Below are 9,505 nucleotides of genomic sequence, written 5' to 3' on the forward strand. Positions count from 1 at the left end.
ATTTGCAAGTTCTCCTTTTACGCCCCACTATGTCTAGAAATTAACAGTTTCTCTGTCACCTGATGTTCCTACTTCCTTTCAATCTTTTCTTATGACTTAGTCTCACCCATCCGAGAATACCCCGCTTTTAATGTGATCCCCAATACCAGGACTATCAAAAGCAGGATTTTTGGCAATTCATCACTCTTCGTCTATAAAACAGGACCAAACAATATACATTTACTTCTATCATACACATAGACTCACTTGAACGAGTATCTAAAATAACCCTAAAACAATTCCTTTTTAAAATATATAGCAAATCTTCCTTTATTTTCGAGGTGCTTGTGTTTCACAGCCATTAGCTTTTAGTATCTTAATATTAGTTCTAAAACTTCCTATATTCTTGTAGACTTCTTCAACTAAAAAAAAACTAAACAAAACAAAAAACAAACACCCTCCATCATGGCTATTCTACTTTTTGCATCTTTACTGCATTAGCTTCCTTACTAATTATACTGCCAAGGCTAGTGAAGCTGCAATATTTCTCGGTATCTAACATCCCCTCTTTATGCTCATTTTGACATGACTTCTTAAAAATTTGTCTTTAAACCTATTCTCCCACCCTACGAGAACTTAATACCTCCAAGAGATATTTTGTTTTGTTAAAAATGTACTTAAGATACACAAAATATTTCACATAATTTAAGTCTGGAAGTCTCATCCTCCCTTTAACACCACGTTCTTCCCATAACCTCTGTTGTGCGCCTTAGAACAAAATCAATCAAAATAACCCATACAAATTGCGATCAAACATATACCACTTACTAACCTCCTTTCGTACCAAAAGTTCGGTAATATTGCTGCTTTATATATAACTAATCTCTGTAACACACTTATCTGATATATCATAAGCAGCGCAATCGAGCTGCCTAAGCAAAGAACGATGTTGGCACAATGTATTATTTGTTTTTTGTTCTAGACCAGGGCACTTCGTATCAAGAGCTGTTGTAGAAACTTCAAAAAGGGATCATTCGATTGGAAATTGAAGTGGCTAGTGCCCTTTTTAATAGTCGAAAGTAATTGGAAGGCAACTAAAACCCCTTCCACGCCCACCATTTCCCCAAACACATCCGATTAAAATTTTTAAATATCCATTTTCTTCAGCGTAGTTGATTTCCAGATAGAAATGATGTTTCTGACGAGGACACTCCCTCAAAGCCTTCAGGGCAAGTGCTGTAAGTTATGCTCTGGGGGTATATAAAATTTTTATAGAAAGCGTCATCGTACAAACTTCAAAAAGGGCTCATTCGACTGGAAATTCAAAGAGCTAGTGCCCTTTTTAATAGTCGAAAGTGATTGGAGGGCCACTAACCCCCATCTCATGCCCACCATTTCCCCAAACACATCCAATTAAAATTTTGAGATAGCCATTTTGTTCGACGTAGTTGAAAGTTTTGAATATTAGGTCTTTGAAGATGACAACCCCACAGCCCTCAGGGGAAGGGTTTTACGTAATACCCTTGGGGCATATAGTTTTTTCATAGAAAGTGTTGTCATAAAAACTTTAAAAGGGGCTCATTCGATTGGAAACTGAAGTTGCTAGTGCCCTTTTTAATAGTCGAAAGTGATTGGAAGGCAACTAACACCCCTTCCACGCCCACAATTCATCCAAACACATCCAATCAAAACTTCGAGATAGCCATTTAGTTCAACATAGTTGAAAGTTCTGGAAATTAGGTATTTGAGCATGATAGCCCCCTCACAGCCCTCGGGGCAAGAGTTATAGGTTATACCCAGGAGGCATATAAGTTTTTTATTGAAAGCTTTGTCATAAAAACTTAAAAAAGGGCGCATTCGATTGAAAATTCAAAGGGATAGTGCACTTTTTAACAGTCGAAAGGGATTGGAGGGCAACTAATCCCCTCTCACGCCTACCTTTTCCCCAAACACATACAATCATTATTTTTAGATAGCCATTTTGTTCAACGTAGTTGTAAGTTTTGGAAATTAGGTCTTTAAGGATGACAACCTCCCTCCCCCCCCCCAAAAAAAAAGCCCTCATGGCAAGCGTTGTAAGTTATACCCTGGGGGAATATAAGGTTTTTTATAGAAAGCGTTGTCGTAGAAACTTAAAAAAGGGCTTATTCGATTGGAAATTGAAATGGCTAGTGTCCTTTTTAATAGCCGAAACTAATTGGAGGGCAACTAACCCCCCTCTCATGCCCACCATTTTCCAAGCACATACAATCAAAATTTTCAGATAGCCATTTTTTCCAACGTAGTTGAAAGTTCTGGAATTTATGTGTTTGAGGATGACAACCCCCACAGCCCTCGGGGCAAGGGTTGCAAGTTATACCCTGGGGGCATATAAGGTTTTTATAGAAAGAGTTGTCCTAGAAACTTCAAAGAGAGCTAAATCGATTGGAAATTGAAAGGGCTAGCGCCCTTTTTCATAATCGAAAGTGATTGGAGGGCAACTGACCTCCCTCTCACGCCCACCATTTCTCCAAACACATCCAATCAAAATTTCAAGAGATCCATTTTGTTCAACGTAGTTGAAAGTTCTGGAAATTATGTCTTTGACGATGACAAACCCACCACACCTCTCAGGTCAAGGGTTATAAGTTATGCCCTGGGGCCATGTAAGATTTTTATAGATAGCGTTGTCATAGAAACTTGAAAAAGGTCTCATTCAATTGGAAATTGAAAGGTCTAGTGCCCTTTTTAGTAGTCGAAATTAATCAGAGGGGGAATCGCGCCCCCCCCCCCCCCAACGCCCATCATTTTCCCAAACATTTCCGGTCAACATTTTTATCTGGCCATTTTTTTCAACGTAGTTGAAAGGTCTGGAAATTATGTATTTAAGGATGACAACCATATCCCCCTAACCCTCATGACAAGGGTCTTAAGTTATGCCCTTGGGGCATATACGGTTTTTATACAAAATTTTGTAGTAGACGCTTCGGAAACGGCTCATCTTATCGGAAACTGAGAGGTCTTTTTACTCTCCTATCAGTCGAAAGTGATCAGAGGACAAATGTCTCCCTTCAAGCCTATCATTCCCCCAAACACTTCGAATCAAAATCTTGATAACGCCATTTTGTTAAGCCTATCAGAAAGGTCTGAAAATTATGACTTTGAGGATAAAAAATCCCCCCAGCCCTCAGGGCAAGGGATGTAAGTTTTTCCCTGGGGACATATGGGGTTTTTACAGAAAGTGTGGTCATATAAACTTCAAGGGGGCTCATTGGATTGGTAATCAGACGCTCTAGGGCTCTTTTTAAGCGTCAAAGTAATCAGAGGGCAGCTACCCTCTCACCCCTACACACACGTCATATTGTCCCGAAATGCGTGTATTAAAAATTTTGAGATAGCCGTTCTATTCAAAATAGTCTAAATATCATATAACAAGGCTATTGGGGTTGAAAGAAATCCCAGAGATTAGGGACAAGGGTTGTAAGCTATGCCCAGGGGGTATTAAAGGTTTTTATGGAAGGGGTGATTGTTTAACTTAAGAAGAGGTTAAGTCTTTTTCCCTGAAAAAGACTATGTCAATTTGAAACGAACAGAAATTAATAAAAAAAAAATTTGCACAAAAAGTTTTTCAAAAAAAAGTAAAGAACTCCATTAAACCAAAAATTAACAAAAATAGAATCAAATAATCTACCAAGCATACAACTACCACAAACCAGCAACAATAAATAAATCAAACCCAAAACAAACATAAATCAAAATAAGTCAAACTCAAAACGAGCAGAAATTAATCTAAGTAGGGTTCTAAACCTAATGCTTTCTAAAATCCAGAATATATTTTGTACTTTACTGAAAAAAATTTTTTTTAAATGATTTCACGTATAACTTTAAGAAAACAAAAATTAATTAAGATTTTAAGGAATAAATATCAGTATATTTTTTTCAGTAAATTCATTTGAATTTTTTCAGTAAAGTACAAATTATATTCTGGCTTTTAGAAAGCATGGAGTTTAGAACCCTAATATATTAATTTCTGCTCGTTTTGAGTTTGACTTATTTCAATTTCTGTTTGTTTTGGGTTTCATTTATTTATTGATACTGATTTGTGGTAGTTGTATGCTTGGTAGATTGTTTGATTCTATTTTTGGTTTAATGGAGTTCTTTACTTTTTTTTTGGAAAACTAATTTTGTGCAAAAAGTTCCTTTGATTAATCATATAAAGATACGACCTACACAGAACTTTTTTCATTTGCTGCATAAAATACTTGTTCACAAGCAGGATATTTACAGATTATGAAAACTTTAATTGCTAGATTATATCAACTAGATCTTTAGTTGCTCACTTGAAACAACCTTCTTTTAATAATCTAGTGTTAAGAACTATGTATGGTCACATGCGCGGCCATCCTTTTCGACGAGATTTGTCATAGCCTGTTGATAATAACCTTCGGATTCTCATAAATTTTAAAATTGATTTGCACAATTTCCATCAAACCTCGGGGGGAGGGGTGCACATCCTGTGTGTAAAATTGTGGATATTTTCATTTGCTAATAGCCTATGATGAGCAACTTTAAAATTAGTACATTTTACACATTTACTTTGAGCCTAAATAATAGATATTGTTGTTGCATACATTTTAATCAAAACTCAGTCTTTCCAAGTTTGAGTTTCTATCGACAAAGGTCGCTCTTTACTTACAGTTTATTATAGCGAACTGTTTGACCGAAGTCCTTCTTCAATGTGAGGAAGGTTAGTATTCCCTCATTCTAACCCTGTTTTTCCATTAAGTTTAATACTCGTTTAACAATGTTTTGGGAATGATGATCACCTCTAAAAAATTGCACTCCTTCTAATTTTCATTAGGAGTGTCTCCCCATTAAACTAATGTTTCGTAGCCCCATTGAAAGAAACGCCGCTTCTTTCTTCCTGTCAATAATCTGTCGAACAGATTGTTTGATAGGAAGAACAATTACAGGCTTCGGATTTTCTCATGATCGTAAAAACGTCGAACTTGCACATAAGAAAAAGTACGTTGTGTTGAAGCAAAAACTTCAAGATAAGGAAGCAGCAGGCGAATCAGGTTGGAAGGTTAGAAACGGCAAAGCGGGACCGGAACTTGTGAAAGCGAATTCGTTTCGTGGGGAAACGATCGAGTGATTTATCTGTTCTTTATACAAACGCAAACTGTTTATCTTCGAAAATTGATAAATTTCAAGCCCTAATATCAGCCCTGAAACCCCACGTCATCGTTATTATGGAATCATTACCCAAGAACTGTCAACAACCAGATGTGTATTTCCAGCAAGTGTTTGATTATAATCTCATTGTAAACAGTAGTTATAAGCGTGAAATTTTCATTTATGTTCATACTACGTTGAAGTATATAAAAGTGAATGGCCCAATCTCTTCAAGTCTAAGGGAATGTTTAGTTGTTGATGTGAAGTTACCTGGGTCCACAAGTACTGCTAGAGTTGTAGCCGTTTATCGTTGTCCTAGTGTTAGTGAATTGTCTACATTTAATAATAAAAAAATATTGCAGTATTTGTCCTCTGTTTCTTTACATAGTTCTAAGTTTCTAGTAGCTGGTGACTTTAACCTACCCTCCATTGATTAGACCTCAAGCAAAACGCATCTTTCTGATGGATCGTTTGAAAATAAATTCCTACAAATTTTACAAGAGCATTACTTGCATCAGCAAATTCAGCACCCTGCTCGTTTGCGGGCTAATTCGACCCCTTCAGTTGTGGACCTTGTAATTACGGAATCACCTGATGATACTCGTATTATTGATGTTTTGTTTTAACCACCACTAAGAAAAAGCGATCATTTGGTATTGGCGATATCACTTAATTGTTTTTCGGGTTTTCTTGATACTCCGAATAGTTCTCCTAAATATGATTATGGTAGAGCGAATTATGTTGCATTTTCTGATTAAACTTCGTCTTTTTCTATCCGAGAGGAGCTACAGCAATGAAATGCTACCGCTGACGTGTCCTTCGGATTTATTAAGCAGACCCCTAAAGAGGGTATAGATCAATATGTATCAACCTTTACTAGGAGATAGTTTTCCAAAAATAGACAGATTCTTCCTCGGTATATTGTACACATGCTAAAAGAAAAAGGTAATAGGTGGCGTGAGCACATAAAAATTAAAACCTCTGATCCATGGTTAAAATATAAAAGAGCTAGAAATAGAGCAACTGAGTTCCTTCGTCTAAATCGTCAAGAGGTTGAGTCAAATGTTATTGCATCAGTCCAGAGTTTCCCAAAAAGATTTTGGAAGTATGTAAGAAGGAATCAAGTTTCACAATCCCCATCATCACCTTCCTTTATAGATCCTGAAACTCTTTCACATATAGATGATAATCATGAAAAATCACAACTTTTCAATAAGGTATTTGGTTAAGTTTTCAAACAAACACAGACAGAAACATATGCTCGATTTACTCCTCGAGATTTAACAAAAAAATTTGGTGATTCAGATTTTACGGTCCAGCATGTTTATCAAACGCTTCGAAATCTTGATCCTGGAAAGGCACCGGATATTGATGGATTTTCAAATATGATATGACGCGAACTTGCATCAGTGCTTGCTGAACCACTCACATATCTGTTTAATCTTTGTCTCTCGTCTGGTGAATGTTCTTCAGCTTGGAAAAAAGCAATCACTAGGCCGTTGTGAAAGAATGGTTCAAAGTTCCATTTTAAAAATTACAGACCGATTTCAAATACATCTATCTTTTCACGTAAACTGGAGAAAGTTCTGGTGAGCAGAATCCAGGCACATTTTGAGTAAAATAACTTAAGCATTCAGCTCATCATGGGTTCCGTAAACGGTGTTCTTGTAACACGCAACTTCGGGAGGTGATTGATAATTTTCAATTGATGGCGAATAATGGTATTCTGTTTGATTGTATTTATATTGACTTTTCCAAAGCGTTCGAAAAAATTTTCATCCCACTTCTGATTAAGACACGTCAACTATACGGTATCGGTCCGCGAACTGAAACATGGATAACGAGTTATCTTACAAATAGAACCGAAGAGTTTGCGGTAGGTGATGCTTTGTCATCACCTATGTCTATCATAAGTGGAGTTCCGCAAGGCAGTTGTCTTGGGCCGGTACTCTTCTGCCTTTTGATCAATGATTTGCCGCGGGTTGTTAAAAAGTTGACCTTGAAAATGTTCGGGAATGATGTGAAAGTTTACAGGTCAGTCACGAATGAACATGATATTTCTTTCCTTCAAGAGGATTTGGATGCTCTGCGCCGGTGGTGTGCGGCGAACTCTATATTCATTAACGAAACAAAGTGCAATGCTGTGCCCTAATAAGAGAGATAGAGAAAGAGTTGAGAAAGTGCAACTTAGGCCAACCAAAATCATACCTTAACCGAGACATCTACCATCCACCAGAGAATGCAGACTACAGTTGTCTAGTCTTCAGTTCCGACGTGATAGAGCTGACCTAATAAACACATTCCGCATTGTTAGGAACATCGATAATACCACTCCAACTCACTTCTTCACTTTTACAGAATACAGTAATAACCGTCAACACCAACACAAAATATACCCACCACGTCCACAGAAAAGATTAGGCCAAAACTCTTTATCTAGCCGAAAGTGGAAGACTTGGAACACAATGCCATCGGAAACAGTTGCGACTATCACGGTCCAGTCTTTCAAAAGCTTTATAGCCTTTAAGGATTTCCATACTAGGTCTTATCACGATCCTTTTTAAGAATATTTTTATTTTTTGCATTAGTTGTTTTTGTGACCTGTATGTTGTCATGGAGTGTGTTATTTTCATAGAGTTGTATGTTTGTATTATGTTGCAATAGAACTTTCGATAGCGTTCGAATGATCCTTCGCCCAAAATTTTAGTATCATTGATTCGATACAACTCGCAAAAACAAAAATAATTTTACATATTCAGAATCAAAGTAAAAAAAGTCGATCCTTGGTATGCATATATTGTTGTCAAAACTCCTTTTTTTTTGAGTCTCGGTTACTTACTATTAACAGGGATTGATCCTTACTTGCACTTTTTTAACGCAAAGTGTTTGATTCTTCCTAAATTTCAACTGTGATTTTTTTTTTTTTTCCTTCCCTAAATCGACCTAAACTAGGATACCATCCATCCCCATCTGTACCAGACTATGCATTAAAGCTGTTTAATAAAAATATCTCATCTTAATTGGGATCCTGTCTATTTGTTCCTGTAGCTGTAAAAGAAGTTATTTGAGTTAACACTGTTTCTCTTGCCTGTTTTACAGGAACACACACCCTACAACTGATACCTTGCGACTTTTCAGTCATTAACGTGGAACTAGAATTCTATTGTTACCATAGCTCAAACCTAAACAAGACAGAAATAGTAGGTGAAGCATACAAGGTCATAGAAGTTCATACAAGGTCATAGGAGATTAAAATCATACAATCATACAAGATCATACAAGCATACAAGGTCATAGGAGATCAAAATGAAATATTAGTACATTTTATACAAATCTTCACTTAAAATTTGTTATATAAGGATGTTGAGCTATCAAAGCCATGTGGATGACACACTAGACTTGCAATCCTGTGTTATTGGGGATGTGGGTTCAAATTCTAGTGTTGCAAACACCCAAGTCCTGGCTTGGGGTGAGGGGTTAGTGGCATGAGCCTCAATCCTAGATCCGCCCAACACAAATTACGAAACTACGAATTACTTAATAAAGATAAGCAAGCTTAACTGGCTTACGCAAAAGTCCCTTGAAATATTTGGCTTTTAAGTCTTACTATTACTAAAGAAATATAGAAGCAGTCTCCCTTTACTTAGTTGTATTAAAATAGTCAATAATTCGTGAGCCGAGTGCAAAATGGTCCTAGTACTCAAAACTCCCTTCTGAGAAAAATGCAAATACTCTTGGCTTTTCTCTGTCTACAATTAGCCAAGTCTTGATGAAACCTATGCAACCTATTGCAAAATACTTGATAACTTCAATTCAAAACTTCAGATTTTGAACGCTCCTTCCAGAGCGGTCCATAGTCCCGTAAACACGATTGTATTAGCTTGATTTTTCTCTTTAGTCACTAATGAAAATGAAAACAAAAAACCTAGTTAAGACAATTCCGCTAGTAGGGTAATTTCACTCTCAGGAAAAGAGCTGACGTGTTCTATTAGGATAAAACTGAATTTTCTGTTGTTAAGCAACAGAGGGTGGTGCCGATTCCCCACATATACCATCAAAAAAGCGGAAAAATTGCATAGAAGACTTCCAAAATTTGAGTTTCTTACAGAATATGATAATTTCTATCTCAGGTCACGTGTTATCATTCACAAATTATTAGACCAATTTTTTCAGTCGACGCATGGACTTTGTCAATATATCAGAGTATTTCAATCAACTGCTTCTTGACATAACATAATATTTTAAATACGAGTGCAACTTCCTAACACTCGATTCTGCTAGCAATTGCTACTAAGCGATGTGGATTGCTGTACAAAAGGGCTCTCATTGTTATTACAAAATATTAGAAAAATGCTACTGTGCAATATGGTGG

The 9,505-nt window shown here is 36.7% G+C and overlaps 1 protein-coding gene across 6 annotated transcripts in view; it reads right to left on the minus strand.

The window, feature by feature from the left end:
• Window positions 1-9,505, minus strand: part of LOC148950469 (MAP/microtubule affinity-regulating kinase 3) — a 171,267-nt gene that overhangs the window by 22,198 nt on the left and 139,564 nt on the right. The window lies entirely within an intron of this gene.

This window comes from Artemia sp. Qi Xiang Cuo, chromosome 7 (genome assembly GCF_049724085.1).
Source record: "Artemia sp. Qi Xiang Cuo chromosome 7, ASM4972408v1, whole genome shotgun sequence".
Taxonomy (NCBI): domain Eukaryota; kingdom Metazoa; phylum Arthropoda; class Branchiopoda; order Anostraca; family Artemiidae; genus Artemia; species Artemia sp. Qi Xiang Cuo.